The sequence below is a fragment of the Mustela nivalis genome, assembly GCF_964662115.1.
Source record: "Mustela nivalis genome assembly, chromosome: 7".
In the NCBI taxonomy this organism is placed as follows: domain Eukaryota; kingdom Metazoa; phylum Chordata; class Mammalia; order Carnivora; family Mustelidae; genus Mustela; species Mustela nivalis.
In genome coordinates, this window is record NC_139026.1 from 7,695,495 (window position 1) to 7,717,458 (window position 21,964).

Consider the following 21,964-nt stretch of genomic DNA (forward strand, 5'->3'; position numbering starts at 1 on the left):
TCTACAAACAGAGCCTTGAACTCACAGCAGCTATGCAGATACTCTGAATCCTGCCTTTCTCTTCCTCCAAAGAAATACTACTTATTACCTCAAATCTCCATCTCTGCAGGGATTTAATGTTTACACAAAACCATAAAAAGCAAAAGTGAAAAAAAGGTGCAAACTATTAGAAATAGCTGATCTATAACTGTGAAAAGGAACCCTTTCTCTCTCATTTGTAACTAATACTTTACTAACACGGCTCAGCATGAATTTTACATCTTAGCATTTTAGCAACCTGTGAAGTTAGGAACTGCCTAAGTTGCTAAAAGGTAAAGTCTGTCATCTTTCAACTTAGCAAGTTTCCCCCCAACAATCTAAGTCATCACTGGAAAAACAACTGACAATAGTTTAAAACTCATATTTCCAAGACACCAGGTTTTTGTTGTTTTGTTTTGTTTTGAAGGCTGAACCAAATCCCCAGGGGTCTGACTTCACTTGCACTGCCTAGCTTTCTATTACATTCAAGTGTAAGACTTTCCAAAGGCAAAGCCACTGAAAGCAGTTTAAAGGACAAAAGATGCTTATAAACCGGGAAATTAGAAAAGCACAGCAATTTTAAAGATAGGCTGTAAAAGAAAAATGCTATTTCCACATCCAAAACTTTTACAGATATTTCCCTATACCCTGAATTTTCTCCACAGTTCAGGCACCGCAACCTGAGCTGGGGTCAAGTGGGATTAGAGCCCAAGACTCAGGAGCATTTCTTTCCATTTCCTCTGGGCATTTTGCACAAGATCACTCTTTTCCACTGAGAACACAGTAAGATACAAACATATGATAAACAGTTGCAGGATAAATCTGAGATAGGTCAGAGGAAAATCTCTGGGGTACAGACACAGTTCTTGGGATTCTCATGGGAAGGGAAGTTCTGCAATCTTCTCTGAGTTTTGTACTTACACAACATTAATGGAAATAAAAATTTTTAAAAATTCTGCCATAAGTCTGCCACCTCATCAAATCATTTTCTTCCCTTCTATGTTTTCTTTTGGTTTTTCCCTATAGATATACACACATAATCTAACATTATAGATTTTAAAATATTTTTCTCTACTGAACATTAAATAATCAGCATTTTCCCCAGTAACTGTGCAGTTTTTATAGTGCTACAGTCTGTAACTGACTAATCTAGTCATCTGTTGATACATTTAAGCACCTAGGAGCAATATCTGGATTAAAAACAATGTTGGGACGCCTGGGTGGCTCAGTTGGTTAAGCAGCTGCCTTTGGCTCAGGTCATGATCCCAGCGTCCTGGGATCAAGTCCCACATCGGGCTCCTTGCTCCGCAGGGAGCCTGCTTCTCCCTCTGCCTCTGCCTGCCACTCTGTCTGCCTGTGCTCCCTCTTGCTCGCTCGCTCTCTGACAAATAAATAAATAAAATCTTTAAAAAAACAAAACAAAACAAAAAAACAAAACAAACAAACCAAAAAAAAACAACGTTGTGAGGAACTTTCCCTTTGAAAAAAATTTAAATGAGGGGCGCCTGGGTGGCTCAGTGGTTTGGGCTGCTGCCTTTGGCTCGGGTCATGATCTCAGGGTCCTGGGATCGAGCCCCGCATCAGGCTCCCTGCTCCGCAGGAAGCCTGCTTCCCTCTCTCTCTCTCTCTGCCTGCCTCTCTGCCTACTTGTGATCTCCGTCTTTCAAATAAATAAATAAAATTAAAAAAAAAAATTTAAATGAAATTAATGAATCTTTTTTGGGGGGAGAAAAAAAGATTTAAAAAAAGATTTTAAAAAATCTTTATTTGGGAGATGACGTGGATTTTTTTAAAATCTGCTTTTTCTACTTTCAGGTGTCAGCTTTATAAAAAGAAATCAAAGGATGAGATTAGGTTAATAACAGATTATTGATATTAGAGTTTAATATGGTGCCATTTGTAGCAAGGTAATTAACCCAATGACCCCTACACTTAAAATTTTAACAATATTATCATTATAGTACAGTGAGGAATTACTATTTTTTTAAAGATTTTATTTGTTTATTTGACAGAGACAGAGATCACAAGCAGGCAGAGAGGCAGGCAGAGAGAGAAGGGGGAAGCAGGCTTCCCGTAAGCAGAGAGCCAGATGCGGGGCTTGATCCCAGGACCCTAAGACCATGACCTGAGCTGAAGGCAGAGGCTTAACCCACTGCGCCACCCAGGCACCCCCAAGGAATTACTATTTTAATAGTTGGCTCCAGAATGCTTCCCAGAGAGGGGGTTTATCTTTGCTTTGGAAAGTATTTTGATAAGCTCCTTAAAGGCAGAAGGTAAACCTTAAAGGCACAGAAGAAAAAAGTGATCTATCAATTGCCTCGCAAAAGAAATGAATAAAAATTTGGAGGCAGGAGAGAGAACTAGAAGTGGCCCAGAGCATAAAAAGAAAAGGAAGAGAAGTCCAAAACCAAGGTGAAGAGCTGCATCCTTTGGAACAAAGTGACCTATGAGACATTAACATTCAATATGCCTGGGGGTGGAGGTCTGAAGGGTGAGGCGATAGAATGCCTCTCTTCAGGAAAGGACAATCCCAAAACCCAGCTGAAGTTGTGTTGTGGCAGGGTAAAATCCCTTTGCCATCTCCTATTTTTAGTAAAGCCTGCCCTACTAGTAAGAGCCTTGAAGGTGGTTTGGGGGAAAACCAAATAAAAGGTCTAAAAGTAGGGATAATAATTCCTACAGTACAGAGATGTTACGAGGACTAAATGAATTAAATTTGAAAAATCTGGGTGGAGGGTGCTGGAATTTTCACATAATGTGGGCTTATAAGGGCTTGCATCCATTTTATTTAAATTTCAAGATAAGGGATTTCAGCTGATTATATAACACAAAAGTTTTATGTATCTCATTTCCTTAGATTTGTATATAAAATAACTTCTTTTTGAAAATACAAGCTACATTTCAACAATATCATGGAGTTTATGGCTCCTCCTGAATTTTACAATATTTTCCCTTTCCCTTAAACAATCTCAACCCAGGGCTCTCAAACTGTGGAATGTATCATATTCATCATCTGGAGGACTTTTTAAAACCCCAAAAGTTGACTTTTTCCTCTTTTTTTTTTTTTTTAAAGATTTTATTTATTTGACAGATGGAGATCACAGAGAAGCAGGCAGAGAAGAGAGGAGGAAGCAGGCTCCCTGCTAAGCAAAGAGCCCAATGCAGGACTCAATCCCAGGACCCTGGGATCATGACCTGAGCCGAAGGCAGAGGCTTTAACCCACTGAGCCACCCAGGCACCCTGACTTTTTCCTCTTTTTTAAAAAAGATTTTTGGGTCACCTGGGTGGCTCAGATGGTTGAACGTCTGCCTTCAGCTCAGGTCATGATCTCCAAGTCCTAGGATGGAGCCCCACGTCAGGCTCCCTGCTCAGCGGGGAGTCTGCTTCTCCCTCTGCCTCTCCCCCAGCTCCGCTTGTACTCCCTCTGTCTCTCTCTCTTTCAAATGAATAAATAAAATCTTTAAGAAAAATAAAAATAAAACAATATTTTATATTTTAAAGATTTTATTTATTCATTTGAAAGAGAGAGAACATATAAGCAGGAGGAGAGGCAGAGGGAGAGGAAGAAGCAGACTCCCCTCTGAGCTGGGAGCCCAATGTGGGGCTCAATCCTAGAACCTGGAGATCATGACCTGAGCTGAAGGCAGATGCTTAACCATCTGAACCACCCAGGCACCCTAAGATTTTATTTTATTTTTTTACAATTTTACTTATTTTTGACAGAAAGAGACATAGCGAGAGAGGGAACACAAGCGGGGGCATGGGAGAGCAAGAACAGGTTTCCTGCGGAGCAGGGAGCTGGATGCAGGGCTCGATCCCAGGACTGTAGGATCATGACCTGAGCCAAAGGCAGATACTTAACAACTGAGCCCCTCAGTGACCCAAGATTTTATTTTTAAGCAATCTCTATACCCAACGTGGGGCTTGTACTTACAATCCCAAGATCAAGAATTGCATGCTCTACTGACTGGGCCAGACAGGCACCCCCTAAAAAGCTGAATTTTTTAATCTGAAGGTCTGAGTAGAATGAGACTGTTCATTTCTTACAAGTTCCCAGGTGAAGTTGATGCTATGGTCCAGGGAACACACTCTGGGAACTGCTGGGGTAAACCACCCTTTGACCATTCTTTCAAATTCTAGTTCAGATGTGACCTCCTGGAACACCTTCCCTTTCCAACTTCCATGCCCTCTACCTCCCTACTATGATAAAACTAATCACTGTACATGCTCCTACTGTTTATTTCATACTATACTGTAATTTTCATATGTACATATCTGCCTATATCTGGTACCTAGCCTAGAGCTTGACCCATGGCAGGTGCTGACTGCATGAGGAGGGCATACCATACTCCTGAAGATCCCCAGGTACAACATGCTCCTTTGTGAGTTGCTGTGCCAGGCTCCTTCTGGTTGAAAGGCCCCCCACTTTACCTGACTTCTCATTCTCCAGGTTCAGCCCAGGCATTTCCTCCTGGAGGAAGCCTTCTCTGACACACCCCCTTACCTTAGGTTTGTGTCAGGTGCCCCTCTTCCTATCTATAACATATCATAAAACATATTAATAAACTATTTATAACATACAACAAATCTATCCATAACATAATAGCTACCATTCACTGCAGGCTTTCCAAATGCCAAATAAGCAGAGTTGAATTAAAATCTTTAGAGGTCCTGGGGCACCTGGGTGGCTCGTCATTACGTGTCTGCCTTCAGCTTGGGTCATGATCCTGGGGTCCTGGGATCGAGCCCCACATCAGGCTCCCTGCCGTTCTCCCTATTTGTGCTTTCTCTCTCTGTCAAATAAATAAATAAAATCTGTGGGGGGAAAAATCATCTTTAGAGGTCCTTTTGTCAAGCCATTCCTACTTCTGGTCATTTATCCTACGCTTCAGCAAAATGACTCCTATAGAAAGACACTCCCTACAGCATTGTTTGTGATGACAAAATATTAGAAAACCTCAGTATCCACTGGTAGGGAACTTATATAAGTTACACAACATCTATATAATAGAACAGTGTACAACTGTCAAAAAACAATGGGTCAGTTATTAATGTGCTGATACGGAATGATCTCCAAGATATATTGCTAAGTAAAAAAAGCAAGGAGCAAAACAGCGAGAATAGTAAACATCTGCACAAAGGGGAAGTTTTCACATAAAATTTAGAAGGCTGCATGTGAGAGTAACTGGGTGGCAAAGAGACTTTTTACCTAATACACTTCTGTACCTTTTAAATTCTAAAGTATTTGAATACATTACCTATTCAAAGTCAAGCGTGAAAAAAAATTTAAAGACCTTCAGAAAGCCATATGATAACAAGATTAGGTATTCTCCTTATTAAATCACTATAAAAATAAAAATGAGGAAGTCCAACAACATTTAGATTTTTTCCAAGATGACTTTTGCTATGTTCCTATAAAATGTCTAATACCGACTTCCTTCCACTTCTTCATTGTATCTTTTGTCCCTGTGTTATGAGTACCCTCAGCACATGCCCAGTCTACTAAAGGCCAGTCCGCAGCAGATGTTCATTACATCGAGCAACAACACTAGTTCTTACCATAAGAGTGTGCAAGGGTCATGACCCTGTGGTTCTCCTCCTGCCTTGCTGGCTGCTCCTCCTGAGTCTCTTTTCCCAGTTCATTCCCTGCTGGTTCTTAAAATGCCTTAATGTTCTGTCCTGGCTCCTCCTCCAGTTCCCTGCACACTCACTGACTCTCATGGCTTCAATTTATATCTAGCGGCAAATGATCCAATTTCTATCTCCACAACCTATTTCTCTCCAAACTTCAGGCTGACACATCCAACTGCCTCCTGGGCCATTCCTCCATTTCCTGGAAACACCACGCTCGCAAATCAAGTCACTGTGAACCCTGCCCTCCTCCAATGGTCCCTATCTCAGGAGACTGGCATCACAACCTATCTACCCCCTTCTCCAGCCAGAATTGGACCTCATTGTTAACGGATTCTCCATCTTCCCACCTCCATCCCTCAACTCTTAGGATTTTCAGGATGTTTTTTCAAACTTCCCCTTCTCTCCAACCATTGCTATCTCCCAGTTGAGACTGTCATCGTTTGGTTTTTAACAAGTCTTTCAACTGGGATCTCTGCCTCCAGCCATGCCCCCTGCACCCCACACCCCATCTATTCTCTATTCTGCAGCCAGAGAAATCCTTTTAAAAATGCAAGTGGTGGGGTGCCTCAATGGCTCAGTTTATTGAGCATCTGACTTGGCTCAAGTGGAGATCTCAGGGTCCTGGGATCGACCCCTGCCTGGGGCTCCACTCTCAGGAGCATCTCAGTGGAGATTCTTTTTCCCTCACCCTCTACCCCTCCCCCTGCTTGCATGCTCTTGTTCTCTCCCCATCTGTATAACAAATAAATCTTTTTTTTTTTTTTTTTTAGGATTTTATTTATTTATTTGACAGAGAGATCACAAGTAGGCAGAGAGGCAGGCAGAGAGAGGGGGGAAGCAGGCTCCCCGCTAAGCAGAGATCCTGATTCAGGGCTCGATCCCAGGACTCTGAGATCATGACCTGAGCTGAAGGCAGAGGCTTACCCACTGAGCCACCCAGGTGCCCCAACAAATAAATCTTTACTTTATTCTAAATAAATAAATAAATAAATAAAATCGTTTCCTTCCTTTTAAAACCTTTTTCTCTGGGGCACCTGGGAAGTGCACTTGGTTAAGCAACCAACCCTTGGTTTTGGCTCAGGTCATGATCTCAGGGTTATGAGACTGAGCCATACGATGGGCTCAGTACTCAGCACGGATTCTGCTTGAGACTCTCGTTCTCCATCTCCCTCTGGTCCCCTGAAAATAAATAAATCTTTTAAAAATAAATAAATAAAACATTTTTTCTTCCTCCTGACTTCAGGAAAAAGTCCAAGCTTGTTAATTTGGTGTACAAGACCCTCTTGACCTAGTAGTCCCCGCTCACCATTCCAGCCTCATTTCTCAACACCTGCCTCTCACTCGCCCTCAGCGCATGCTCTGTGCTCCAGCCACAACATGCTTCTCTCAGACCTCGGAACCCTCTGCTTTCTCTCAAAACATGCTGCTAAATGAAACATACTTGGCAGTATGTAAAGAAAAGTCCTGAAACTTGGGCCCCACCAAACACCATAATAAGGCAGCAGGTGGTGCTAATCTTTTAAATTGGCTCCCCACTCCAGTCATACAGACATTCTTGTTGAAAACGTGTATTATTCACTTCACCCTCGGGGCGCCTGGGTGGCTCAGTCAGTTAAGCCTCTGACATTATTTCAGCTCAGGCCGTGATCTCTAGGGTGGTGAGATGGAGCCCTGTTTCAGGCTCTGTGCTTAGCAGGGAGTCTGCTTGGGATTTTCTCTCTGCCCCTCCCCCCACCTGTCCCGTGGTGCTCCCACTCTCTCCCTCTCTCAAATAAATGTACCTTTAAAATTCACTTCAGCTTTTATCTCCCTTAGTGCCAAAGACATCTGAAGTGAAAATCCACTGTATCATCTACACTCCTCAACTGCTTTCCTCCAAACTGCCATCAGCAGATGCGCGGTGACTCCAGTAATCAGTTCTCTACTCCTGGGCCCACAGGCTTACAGTTGGGACTGCTTTCCCATCCCTGAGTCAATATTTTCTTTGTGACCAGAGAGAGAGGGTGCTCCTTCAGGCAACGGGTGTGACTGTGCAAGGCTGAGCACAGACTGTGCAAGCAGGACCCTCCCCCCAGAATCCAGCACAGCAGTTTCAGTTAAATGCAGCTCTCCTGTGCAGACTCATGACCCATGCTCAGCCACTCTAGGTCTTTCCATAAAATAATCATCTGAGGCAGTCCAGTCACTTCCCTGAGTCCCTTCCAGGAGCATACGCCTAAGACCTACAGCCTGGCAGGGCCCAGATGAGGAGAAGGAAAGCAAAGGCAAGGTACTACACAGCCCTCCTGTCAGTATGACTACCAGAGGTGGAGGCAACAACCCCTTCAGGAGTAAAACAACTAACGGTTAGCAACTGTCAACTGCAGCTCGGATAGCTCTGAAAAATATTGATGTGAGTTTGTGAGGAAATAAAGCTCCTCAAGGGCTGTCAAAAAGGTCCCTGAGATGGGGCGCCTGGGTGGCTCAGTTGGTTAAGCGGCTGCCTTCAGCTCAGGTCATGATCCCAGTGTCCTGGGATGGAGTCCCACATCGGGCTCCTTGCTCAGCCGGGAGCCTGCTTCTCCCTCTGCCTCTGCTACCACTCTGCCTGCCTGTGCTCTTTCTCTCTCTGACAAATAAACAAATAAAATCTTTAAAAAAAAAAAAAAAAAAAAAGGCCCCTGAAAAATTTGTATTTAAAGTGTTATACTAAGGAGCTTATGGCACTTAAAAGGAACAAGACAGAGAGTTAACAAAGTCCTTATTCCTCATATAGTTAAACCACAGAGGTCAACAAACTGCTTTAAGTCATTTATTTGGTCAGGCCATTTAAATAATTACTGGGAATTTCTCATTTGCAGATACAAAAATACCTACATAATAACTCTGAAGGGTGGTAATCCACTCCTCCTTACTCTGTGGCATTGAGCGGATGGAGGTAGGTATTAGAAGGGAGGTGTCAATTAAAGAAGGAATAATGTATTTATTGACTGTTTATCATATGCTAGAAAACCAGGGCTCAGGGTTAAGCATCTCGCCCATGTCACACACCGAGTCAGGGCCGAGTACTAAGCTGACCCTCTGTCCCACACTGACCAGCACAGCTGTCACTGGCAATTGTGCAGCACAATCTCCAGGGAAGCCCATGAGACTTGTGGGTGTATGAGAACAAAACACCTTGGGCTTGGGGTATGAAGCCCAGTGGAGACCAAGTTAAAACACAACACAAGCACCTGGATCAAGAAACTCAATTTTTGCAGACCGATTTAGCAGATAAATCAGGAGAAAATTCCCGTATTATAGGAGCAAATGAATTTCTCTAACAGACCTGCATCTATAGAGATCATTAGCTTCTTTGATACCAGCTATAGTGCAAAGGCATTTAGCACAGCCATGAATGACAGAGTCATGAATGACACAGTTAGAAGGATCTTTTGAGTATGTCCCTCTCGTTTTCTTTTTCTTTCTTCCCCCAAAAAGGAAACTGAGGCCAAAGAAGTAGAAAGACTTATTTAAAGCCAAACTGTGAGCAGGTGACATAGCCAGACAAGAAGCTAAGTCTCCTATTTCCATGATTCCAACCTAAAATTAAATCAAAAACTTGGGAAAAACACCAGAACAGGCAAACTGGATCACACTCAGACCAACATCATTACCAACGGAAATCCCAGGAGAGATGTTACGAGAAGTTTTCCTCCTGCTGTTGTAACCTTGGGGTTAGACAGACCATACTTTTTTTTTTGGACCTACCTTCCATTAGATAATCTACCGTTTTGGGCTAGCTCTGTGTATTTCATATAAACACTGCTGATTTAAACAATCAGGCCCACACAGTTAAAACCTCCACACTGTAGGAATCACACTACCACTCTGAACTAACCACTGAAGCTCTTGCCTCATCCAGCCTCAGGTGAGTTTTCAACTGCTCACTGCTCTCTTAGCCCACGTGACTCCAGCACAAAGTGAGGAAACCAGCTCCAAGCGATTTACCTTCACTGTTGCTCAGCTGGACTTTCATTCTTCTCTAAATGACTTTCTACCACGTTTCCCTTAGTGCTTCATTCAAACTTTTTCCCTGTTTCTTCAGACACCCAACTGTCCTCTGCTGCCACTTAGTCCCTTCCAGCTGATGACCTGGTTTCTACCTTAATGAAGCTGAGGTCATTTGGCTTAGGCTTCCTCAACTTCTACCTCCTCCGTCAAAACTGCCCCATCTTTTCACAGTTTTTCTTTCCAACTTCCTCTCAGAGGAAGAAGTAGCCTTCCTTCCTTCCCAGGCTAAGTCCTCCACTAATAATAAACCTTCCACCATTTCCCTCACTGCATCTCCAGCTTCCTGTCAGCTGGCTTCAAGTGCAGTGCCCATGCTCCGATCCCCCTCATCCTTGCTTACAACAAACCCAAACAAAGCCGCTTGGACCCACTCAAACCTCCTACCTTTCCAGCTCTTCTTCCTCTGCTCTGCACATTTTTTTTTTTTTAAGATTGATTGATTGATTGATTGATTGATTTGACAGACAGAGATCACAAGCGGGCAGAGAGGCAGGCAGAGAGAGAGGAAGGGAAGCAGGCTCCCTGCTAAGCAGAGAGCCCAATGCAGGGCTTGATCCCAGGACCCAGGGACCATGACCCAAGCAGAAGGCAGACGATTTAACCCACTGAGCCACCCAGGCGCCCTGCTCTGCACATTTTCAAAGGCAGAGTCGAATCCTGCAACCATGCCTCCTCAGTCAACTCGTTCCTTGGGCTTTTTCCACCTAGCTTCCTCCCTTTGCACAAAGACTTTCTGAAGTCTCCAGTGGTTTCCTTGTCACCATATGGAATCCTCTTCCTTTGGCTTCATTTCCTTAAATTCCTCGAAGCATCTGACTGCTGACTTACTTGGGTTTCTCGAAATTGTTCTACGACTCTGAGAGCACTGAACACACTGGTTTTCCTTCTTTACTTAACTGCTTCTTTGCTGACTCCTCTTCTTCCCCCCTGACTCCCAAAAAAAACATTCCCCAAATCAGCCTCCTCTTTTTCAATCCACTCCTAATGGATTCCTACTTGAGAATCTGTTCCTTCATCTTCTTCAGCGGCCCCCATCTACCTTCTGAGTCAGCTCCTATTTTCTCTGCACGTGCCCTCTGCTTCAGCCACTGGACCACTCACTGCCATCTCAACATGTCTCCAGATTTTTTTTTTTTTTAAGATTTTATTTATTTATTTGACAGAGAGAGATCACAAGAAGGCAGAGAGGCAGGCAGAGAGAGAGAGGAGGAAGCAGGCTCCCTGCCGAGCAGAGAGCCCGATGCTGGACTCTATCCCAGGACCCTGAGATCATGACCTGAGCTGAAGGCAGCGGCTTAACCCACTGAGCCACCCAGGCGCCCTGTCTCCCAGATCTTTACTCAGATTGTTTCCTGCTTCAAAGGCCACCTCCCATTTCTGAATGTCCTGATTCTATCTTTCAGTGCTCAACTCAAATGCCACTTCTGTGAAGCTTTCTGGAGCCCCTCTCAACATTTACTTGTCCCCATCTAATGCAACATAGTTACATTTCTCTCATTTTTAACTAGTTGTGTCTACCTTAACTCTAGTAACGTGGAAGCTCCTTCAAGCCTCTTTAGCAGTTAGTACTTAATACAGATTCAATACATGTTTGCTTAGTGACATGAATATACCTTCCTTAGAATTTTTGGATTTGGTGAAGAAATCTATGTTCATCTTATTTATACATGGTACCATGGGAACAAGAAGTCCTAATTTCGACGATTTGTTTTGCTGTGTGACCTTTGGGTAAAATATTTAATCTCTCATAGCCTCACCTTCCCTATCAAGTAAATTACAGTATATAGTGCCTACCGATTGAAGTACAGAGAAAGTACTTAGAACCTCACCACAGTTATACATACTTAGCATAGAGAAAATATTTTCCAAAGATGGGCCACAAGAATATATCCTATCCCATATTCCCATATGCTTTTTTTTTTTTTTAAGTAGGCTCTATGCCCAATGTGGGGCTAGAACTCTTGACCCTGAGATCAAGAATAGCATGCTCTATCAACTGAGCCAGTTTCAAGACTACTTAAAAATAAAATCTTAAAAAAAAAAAAAAAAGAGATCAACGTGCTTGGGTGGCTCTGGTCCATTAAGCATCTGCCTTTGTCTTAGGTCATGATCCCATAGTCCTGGGACTGAGTCCCATGACAGGCTCCCTGGTCAGTGGGGAGTCTGCTTGTCCCTTTCCCTCTGCCTCTTCCCTCCCATCTCACATCCCCTCCCTGGATTGTTTTCTCTCTCTCTCTCTCAAATAAATAAATATATATATATTTTTTCTTTTTTTAAGGATTTTATTTTTTTGAGAGAGAGGGAGATAACAAGAGAGGGAACACAAACCTGGGGGCTGAAGAGGGAGAAGCCAATGTGGGGCTATCCCAGGATGCTGGGATCATGACCTGAGCTAAAAGCAGATGCTTAATGACTGAGCTACCCAGGTGCCCCTAAATAAATAAAATCTTAAAAAACAAAGATTGTTGTTTTGAGCCAGTAAGTTCTGGGGTGACTGTTACACAGCAACAGATAAACTAAAGAACTGGTAATACATCCAGCTATTATTTATATAATGTCACTGTAAATTCCAATCAGTTTCCTCCCACCATTTACTTTTCATGACAAGACCTCATCTTTTTACTGTAATCTCATATGGCAAGCATCACTCTTTCATTTAACATAATGAGTGCTTACTCTGGGTCAGATCCCATTTTAGACTCTGGAAAAGAAGAGAACAAAACAAAATCCCTGCCTTGTAAAATTTTTAGCCTAGTTGGGTAGAGAGACAGCCAAATGAATCCATAATGTCAAATAACAATTACTGTAATTTAATAAATTACACAGTAATTTATATATAATGCTAGGTAGTGGTAAGGGTTCTCATGCTTATTACTTAACCTTATAGAAGCTAAACAAATCTATATTCTACCAGAAAAGCACAAAGCACTCAGAGCGATCTCAGTTTAAAATAAAGGATGGGGGACGCCTGGGTGGCTCAGTTGGTTGAGCGGCTGCCTTCGGCTCAGGTCATGATCCCAGCGTCCTGGGATAGAGTCCCGCATCGGGCTCCTTGCTCAGCAGGAAGCCTGCTTCTCCCTCTGCCTCTGCTGCCATTCTGTCTGCCTGTGCTTGCTCTCCCCACCCCGATAAATAAATAAAATCTTTTTTAAAAATAAAATAAAATAAAGGATGGAATAATATTTTCTGTTTTGTTTCCAAAACATTTCTGAACAATGCCCCATGCATTTGTTGGTCTTTCTGGCCACAGTGGCCAAGCAAATCTATAAACTCCAGGTCCCTCCATTAGATCTTAATTGCTCATTTTATCAAAGTAATTTGGGGCTCTGTTGTTAAGCCTCTGCCTTCAGCTCAGGTCATGATCTCAGAGTCCTGGGATTAAGCCCCACATCTGGCTCCCTGGTCAGCAGGAAGCCTGCTTCTCCCTCTCTCACTCCCCCTGCTTGCATCCCCCCTCTCACTGTGTCTCTCTCTGTCAAATAAATAAATAAAATATTTAAAAAACAACAATAAAGTAATTTGGAATTTCTTTGTTGTATCAGTAAGCTTCTAGATTCACCTCTTAAATGTTGTATAGTTAATATTTTAGTTAATATTATAGTTAATATATTTTAGTTAATATATTTACACTTTCCAGTTCCTAAATGCAGTTATTTTGTGTTGTTAAAATACTTGTGATTTTCCTAATGGTTTAAATAGATTAGTAAAATTTTCCTATAACTTTCCCCCAAGGACTTGGTTCTTCTCCATATGGATGAATATAATGTGCTTGTGTTCTTTACATTAATGTGAAAAGAAAATATAATTTACAAAAATAAAAGTTGTAGCAACTCTTTTTTTTTTTAACTTTTTTAATTTTATTTTATTTATTTATTTGACAGAGAGAGATCACAAGTAGGCAGAGAGCCAGGCAGAGAGAGAGGAAGGGAAGCAGGCCCCCTGCTGAGCAGAGAGCCCGATGTGGGACTCGATCCCAGGACCCCGAGATCATGACCTGAGCCGAAGGCAGCGGCCTAACCCACTGAGCCACCCAGGTGCCCCAAGTTGTAGCAACTCTTAAAGAACAGATATACCTCATAAAATTAAATACATTTCCATTCTGTGGTTTACACTTATTTAAAAAATGAACTTTAACTCACTTCCAAAGTTTACTATTCTGTTTATTTGCCTATAGCATTTTCTACCTATTCTTGAATCTCAAAATAAAAATAAACCAAACACACCAAAAAAACACCACTCACACAAATCTACTAATACATTTTCTGGTTATAAAAGTCATAGATACTTGTTGTGGAAAAGCTGGACAACTCACAATTAACAAATGAATAAAGAAATGAATGCCCAAGGGCACCTGGCTGTGCCACTTGGAGGAGCATGCAACACCTGATCTTGAGGCCATGAGTTCAAGCCCCAAGCTGCGTACAGAGATTATAAAAAATAAATAGGGGTGCATAGGTGGTGCAGTTGGTTGAGTATCTGACTCTTGGTTTCAGCTCAGGTCATGATTTTGGGGTCACGAGATTGAGGCCCACTGTGGCCTCTACGCTGAGCATGAAGTCAGCCTGAGATTCTCTCCCCACCCCTCCCACTCATGTGATTACTTAATCTCTTTCTCTCTCTCTCTCACTCACACACGTACCACATAAAGAAAATGTTAACAATCACACAAAAACATTTCCATCATCACAGAAAATTCTACTACATTGTGTTTCACTATTACACTGCCTCCCAGGACTAGGTTTTATAGTGGATACATCTGGTCTGTGTCCACGGGATTACAATTCCATTGACCAGGCAAATATACACACATGAAATAACAAACACAAGGCCAGTTAAAAATAAGAGAATAAACCACAAATATTAATCGAGTTTCAAAGAAACAAAGAGATAACTATAGGTTGATATGGAAAAGCCTTCATAAAGGAGACATATATTTATTTATTGGCTGAATAATTCATTAAGGGATATGTATATATTGCACTAGGCACTATAAGGAACTGACAAGATTCAGGGACATTACAGTTTGATAAAGAGATTAACTGTCAATCACCACCCTCTCCCCATTTCTGTCATTACTGAGCTGTATGATATTGGGATCTCTAGTCCTTATGAGGGACCATCTCAGACTTCTAGTCCTAAAGTGCTATGATCCAAAGAGAAGAAAAAGACTCCAGAGAGTAAGGAAAGCAACTGACAAAGATCCAAAGTTGAGAGAATGAGGTGTGCTCCCAGAATACAAAGCACACACAATGGAGATTTTGTGTTGAGGAAAGAGTCACTCATGTATGTCGACATACATTTACTGAGTATCTATTATGTGCCAGGTACTGTTCTAAAGTGATAAGGATACAACAGTGCTCAAAACAGATTTAAAAAATCCCTTTTGGGGCGCCTGGGTGGCTCAGTGGGTTAAAGCCTCTGCCTTGATCCCAGAGTCCTGGGATCAAACCCCATATCAGGCTCTCTGTTCAGCGGGGAGCCTGCTTCCCCCTTTCTCTCTGCCTGCCTCTCTGCCTACTTGTGATCTCTGTCAAATAAAAAATAAAATCTTTTTTTTTTTTAAATCCCTTTTTTCCCTAGAATCTGGCATTCTAGAGGGGAAACAAGTAATTAAAAAAATAAATAAGATACTATATTGTTTGCCAGGTGATTAGTGCTACAGAGTAAAATGAAACAGGAAAAGGAATAGGCAGTTTCAGAAAGTGGCTATTTTAAATGAGGAGTTCAGAAGCACCTGGGTGGCTCAGTCAGTTAAGTGTCTGCCTTCAGCTCAGGTCATGACTCTGGGATCGAACCCCCATGTTGGGCTCCCTGCTTGACAGAAGCCTGCTTTTCCCTTTCCCTCTGCCCCTCCTCCTGCCCCTTCTCCCTGTGTGTGTGTGTGCATGTGTTTATGTGTGTGTGTCTCTCTCAAATAAATAAAATATTTATTAAAAAAATAATAAATGAGGGGTTCAGGGAAGACTCCATGAGAAAATGAAATCTGAGCCAAGACCTGAAGAAAGTGAGGGGCCAAGTGAAGCAGAGGTCTGGGACAGAGCTAAGAGCAACAGATAGCTGTAGTGAGGCAGGAACAGAGGAGACCAAGGTGGGAGAGTAGGGAAAGGCAAGAATGGTTTGTTCTAGACTGATCTCTATGTCTCCAAGTCCAAAAACACAGATTTCAGGATTGAAGGAAACTTTATAGGTCATTTAGTACAACTACCCATTAGATTACTAAACCCATACTACTCTTTCCAAGTAACCATCTTGTCTTGCCTTGAACTATTTTATTTTTTTATATTTATTTATTTTTAAAGATTTTATTTATTTATTTAAGAGAGAGAGCACAAGTAGGCAGAGTGGATGATGGAAGAAGCGGGCTCTCAACTGCGCAGGGAGCCCGACGCGGGGCTTGATCCCAAGACTCTGGGATCACGAACCGAGTAGAAGGCAGCCACTTAACCGACTGAGACCCCAGGTGCCCCAAAGTTTTCAAAGTTTAAAGTGGTAGAGCAGAATCTGAACTTTGCTGTAGCTACTCCTTATTACTATACTCCACAGACTTTGAAAGTGGGGGAAAAAAAAAAAGTGGTATTTGGACTTTAACCCTAAACTCAAGTCACACAAATTAAGGGTATTTACAAATGAAACTCAAAACTCAAATACAAGAAGAGGGAAATGAACTGCTGATACATATCTTTAGAATATTAGCTAGAAGCCTAACCAGAGATCTAGAGACAATGAGGCATACTCCTATCGTTTTGTTAAGAAAAAGTCTTCTCTTAGCTTTACTGGAAATCAGGTCCTTCCCAAGTGTAAGCCTTCTGATTAGAGCTTTCAATCTCTCTTTTTTTAAAAGATTTTATTTACTTATTTGACAGACAGAGATCACAAGTAGGCAGAGAGGCAGCCAAAGAAAGAGAAGGGAAGCAGTCTCCCCGATGAGCAGAGAGCCCGATGCGGGGCTCGATACCAGGACCCTGGGATCGTGACCCAAGCCGAAGGCAGAGGCCTTAACCCACTGAGCCATCCAGGGACCCCTCAATCTCTCTCTTTTTAAAAAAAGATTTTATTTTTAAGTAATCTCTATACCCAACATGGGGACTGAATTTATAATTCCCCAAATCAAGAGTTGCATGCTCCAACTGAGCCAGCCAGGCATCCCTTAATCTCATTTCTAATGTTACTCTTACTGACAAAGTTATTTAATGATTCCAAAGAAGTTAACCTCCCAAAACAATTCACATTAGCAGAGGAAAAGGAACACCCACAAAACACATGCATCACACTGAAATATGTTTATAACTGTGAGAGGCATAATGTTAGAAGACCCAGTTAACTGTGCCTATCAAAAAAAGGTAAATGTCACTCCTCATTTATGAATATGACCATCAAGGAACCTAATGTTCAAAAAAAGAAGGAGAGGTGATTATATGTATACTGTTCAAGCAATGGTGTCTTCAAAATCAGTTCATAAGCCACACTAACAGTAAGCTTCATTCAGTCATGGGGTGCTAAGAGTACTATTCATGTTCTGAATACAATATCCTAAGAGGTATTCATCCATCAAATATTTATTGATCACCTACCACTGTTCCAGAAGACAGCGGTGAGGTGGTAAAAAAGATAAAGGCTCTACTCTCATAGAGCTTAACATTGTAAGCAGGTATTATAAAAAAGAAATTGAGGCTCAGTTCCCAGGTCTGTTAGACTCTAAGACCTCACTATATATTTTGACGGTATCAGCTCCCACAGGCAAGACACTGCTTCTCCTAAAACTCCACACCTAACCACGCAGTCCTGACAGCCCTGTCTGCAACGGTTTAGGGTTCATCTCTGTCAGCAGTCCAGTGTCACTTTCTCAGTGAAGTGTTCTTCTTCCAAGTCCCAAGAGCAAAGATTGCCTGGTCAGCAGTTTAACACATCATACTGACATGAGTGAAATTCTTTTTCTCCTTCATTAGTCCCTAAACTCCCTCAGGGCAAGAACCATGTCTTAGCCTCTTTATATGTCTAGAAGACGGTACAGGAAACATTCAATAAATAGCTGAGTGGAGCTCATGAGAACATTTCCACAGAGTAGAGGGTGGAAGTCAGATTGGAATGAACGAAGGAGTCAAAGAAAGAGAGGGGAATAGTGTTTGCTCTTCAAGAACAAGTCAAGAAAGAAAGGAAAAGGAGGGAAATGGAAGTAGTCTGAAGGAGACATGTGATCACAGGAAAGTTTTACATATTTTTTAAGAATGAGAAAGATTTTTGGGGCGCCTGGGTGGCTCAGTGGGTTAAGGCCTCTGCCTTCGGCTCAGGTCATGATCCCAGGGTGCTGGGATTGAACCCCACATTGGGCTCTCTGCTCAGCAGGAAGCCTGCTTCCCCCCCCCCACCTGCCTCTCTGCCTACTTGTGATCTCTGTCTGCCAAATAAATCTTTAAAATAAATAAATAAATAAATGTTTTATGTTTAAAAAAAAAAAAAAGAATGAGAAAGATTTGAACATACTTGTTGGGAAGGTAGTACAGCAGAGTAGAAAGAGCAGGGATGACAGAGTCAGACAGGCATAAATTTGAATCAGACCCTATCTCTCACTACATCTGTAGGCAAATTACTTAACTTCTGTTCTTCAACTTAAACATAAGAATGATATACCTACACCTCACTGTGACAATGACAGCATGTGGCAAACAGAAGAAATCCAATAAATGCTATTAATGACTACTACTGTATGCAGAAGCCTAGACTCTGGTTTTCTAAGCCCTCCTACATAGCTCGTGCTTCAGTGCAGATTTCCTATCCCAGTCTATGTGCAATATGTGATGGCAAAGAAACAGGATCCTTATTTCTTCTGTGTGTACCACCCTCTGTGCTATTCCACTTCTTAGTGACAGTCGGCATGAGCTCATGAATGGCTACTATGGAAAATTACTAATGTCATCAGCTGAGGAAATAGAGACAATCTGGAAAACAAGCAGATAAAACTGATGTTAAATCATCAAATGTACAAGATTCTGGGCTCCTGCCAAAACTCATTGAGAGCTAGGAAGAGAGAAACCGAAAACACAAACACACAGAACATTGTTTAACTTCCTAAACCAACAAGGTGTTCCCAGCATCCACCCCAGGCACAGAAAGACGGCTTTCTGATAAAAGGAAGGGTTCTCGGGATGCCTGAGTGGATCTGCCAGCTGAGCCATCCAGCAATTCCTTTCAGTTCAGGTTCTGATGTCCTAATCACAGGATCAAGCCCCACACAGGATCAAGCAAGCTCTGCACTTAGTGCAAAGTCTGCCTCAGATTCTCTCTATCAAATAATATCTTTAAAAAAAAAATAAGAGAGGGACGCCTGGGTGGCTCAGTTGGTTAAGCAGCTGCCTTCAGCTCAGGTCATGATCCCAGCGTCTTGGGATCAAGTCCCACATCGGGCTCCTTGCTTGGCAGGGAGCCTGCTTCTCCTCGCTCACTCTCGCTCCTCTCTCTCTGACAAATAAATAAAATCTTAAAAATAAAATAAAGTAGCCCCTCCCATCTTCCATTAAAAAAGAGAGAGAGACGGGGCGCCTGGGTGGCTCAGTGGGTTAGGCCGCTGCCTTCGGCTCAGGTCATGATCTCAGGGTCCTGGGATCGAGTCCCGCATCGGGCTCTCTGCTCAGCGGGGAGCCTGCTTCCTCCTCTCTCTCTCTCTGCCTACTTGTAATCTCTCTCTGTCAAATAAATAAATAAAATCTTTAAAAAAAAAAAAAAAAAAAAAAAAAAAAAAAAAAAGAGAGAGAGAGAGAGAGAGAGAGTGAGTTCTCTCCTGAGTTCCTTTCTCAATATTTCACCCTCATGTCAGAGTCATTCCTATGAGTTGCTACTCCAGTTCACCAACTTTTCTGTCATCTCGTAAGTTTCAAAATTCACAAGATTAGCACACTTTTAAAAAAAAAAATTAAGTAATTTTTATTCACAGCCTTTTAAAGTTAGTGCCCTCATGCTCACTTCAGTAGCACATATACTAAAGTTAATAGTCCACGCCCTTCCTCCTAACCATATCACACATCTCCATGCTTAAAAAGGGACGCAGGGAAGAGGACTAAAGCCCAGGCTACTGTGACAATTAGTGATGAAAACCCTCCATATAGCTAGGATTATGGGATGACAAGAAAGATACTGACTTCCATTTAGAATGAGATTACAAATAAATCCCCGAGAACAGATATGAATAGTAGAACAAAGATGATATAATTACTGATTAGAGTTCAGAGAAAACTAGAAGATGAGGAAGAAAAGAAGTAGGAAATATATGTGTTATCTACAAACTTAATCAAAACATAATCACTAAAAGCTACTAGTAGGGGCACCTGGGTGGCTCAGTCGGTTAGTTGTGTGACCGGTTGGTCTCAGGTGGTGGTCTTGCGGGGGGGGGGGGGGGGGGGGGGGGGGGGGGGGAATCAAGCCCCAAATAGGGCTCTATGCTGAGGACGGAGTCAGCTTCAGGTTCTCTCCCTCTCTCTTCATCCCTGCCTCATCTCAATCTCTCTCTCTAAATAAAATCTTCCTTAAAAAAATAATAATAATAATAATAATAAAAGCTACAAGTAAACAAGTCAAGGTTGGAAATTCAGTTTTTGTGAATCAGAGTCTTATCAGGAACTTGAATTTACCAAGTAAAAATAAGAAAGAAGGGCAAAGAATAGTTCAGGACACATCTGACAACCCACCAAAACCCAAAGAGCCAGCAACCCACCACAAATGTCACGTGCAGCACGAGACTGGAACCTAGGACAGTCACCCGTCACAGAAAAGAAACTTTAAAACATCTTTTCATCCTCCATAGAAAAAGCATCCTGGATCATTAAACTAAGTAAAATTTTCGGAATTCCAACCTTAACCACGCTGAGTGATCTCGGCTAATACATGCCTCAGTTTCCCCAAAGTTAAAACACACGCATTACAGCGAGTCTCTGCCTGCATCTGAGCCTGTGCTCTGACCCCGGACCTGACTCTTCAACGTCAAGTCACGAATTAAGCCTGAGCAAGCCAACAGCTTAAATGTGCCCGAGGAAAAGAAAAGAAGAAGAAAACGCGCCCCCCCCGCCCCCGCCCCGAGGTGCGGTTTCTGTAAACCCGCTCGCAGCTGCTCACGGAGAGGTATTATTCGGACTCGAGCTCCCAGGACATGGAGGCTCCGGCGCCGGTGGCCCCCGCTCCCCCGGTCCGCACTGGGAGGCCGCCCCCGCCCCGGGCGGGGATGCGGGGGCGCAGCGACACGCGGGTCCGAGCCCCGCGGCCACCCCGCAGGCCCCGCACCCGCCCGCCAGATCCCGCGCCCGGCGCTCCCCACCCACGCGGGCACCTGCGAGGTCCGGCTCCGTCGCTCTCCCGGCCGCGGGCGGTGCTTCTCCCCCTCGTCTGCCCCGTCTGCCTGTCAGTCCTTCAGTCGGTCGCTCCACAGCCGCCCCCGCGACCCCACCTCAGAGGCAGATGTGGGCGCCGGGCTTCGCAGACCCAGCGGGTCACCGCCGACCTCTCCTCCGCACTCACCCGCCGGGCGCGGGATGTCCAGCTGCCTCGCCGCCCCAAATCCCCGCCCCCTCAGCGCCAACCCAGGTCCGGCTCGCCGCTCCACCGCTCGGACCCAGTCAGCGATCGGTCGCGCCACCGCGCACGCGCGCTGGGCCGAGCGGGGGCGGGGGGGGTGCCGCTGAGCATGCTGGGGGCTGTAGTCCTCTGGAGACAGTGGACTGCGGCGGCACTGGGGTCTGCGCGCTCCCGGACCCCACACACGAGCCTCCTTTCCGAGCTGAGATCCGGTCCCCTGGCGAACGGCGAAGGGGGCAGGGGGCGCACAGAAGTCCTTCAAACCCATTTTTTTAGCTCAGCGATACCCACTGGCCTTCGTCTTCACTGCAGCCCGAGGAGCTCAGGGCAATATGGGGTAGACCAGCAGCTAGGATGCGGAATAGACGAGGCAGGACTCTGGAAAAGAGCGGCTCTTACTTGATGCTCATTTTCTAAATATTTAAGTGCCTTCTTCACAGGTGTACAGAACCAGCCCTAAAGCAGCCTGAACCACTCTTACACAATTCACAAGCCCTGCAAGGAGCCACAAATTGGAAAAAAAATTTGGTTGAGGGCATGCCGGAAAAATTCACTCTTCCGGCATGGGTAAAGCAGTGGGCGTAGTCAGAAAGCTGTGTTTGGGTCACTCAACCACGCTAACACTTAGCTCATCCATGAAATGAAAATGTGAACCTATGCCTGTGAGAACTAGAGGTTGTTTGAAAATGTTAAAGCACGGTACGAATGAACAGTCCAGAA

At 43.5% G+C, this 21,964-nt stretch overlaps 1 protein-coding gene across 4 annotated transcripts in view; it reads right to left on the reverse strand.

Moving 5' to 3' along the window:
• The window catches only part of SGSM3 (small G protein signaling modulator 3), a 46,494-nt gene extending 25,166 nt beyond the window's left edge, over window positions 1–21,328 (reverse strand). For 2 of the 4 annotated variants that reach the window (XM_082739983.1, XM_082739981.1), the window contains exon 1: window positions 21,000–21,328. The gene's annotated coding sequence lies outside the window, so the exon portion shown is untranslated. The remainder of the gene's footprint in view (window positions 1–20,999) is intronic. The other 2 variants (XM_082739984.1, XM_082739982.1) reach the window with 1 other exon arrangement.
• Window positions 21,329–21,964: the final 636 nt, after the last annotated feature.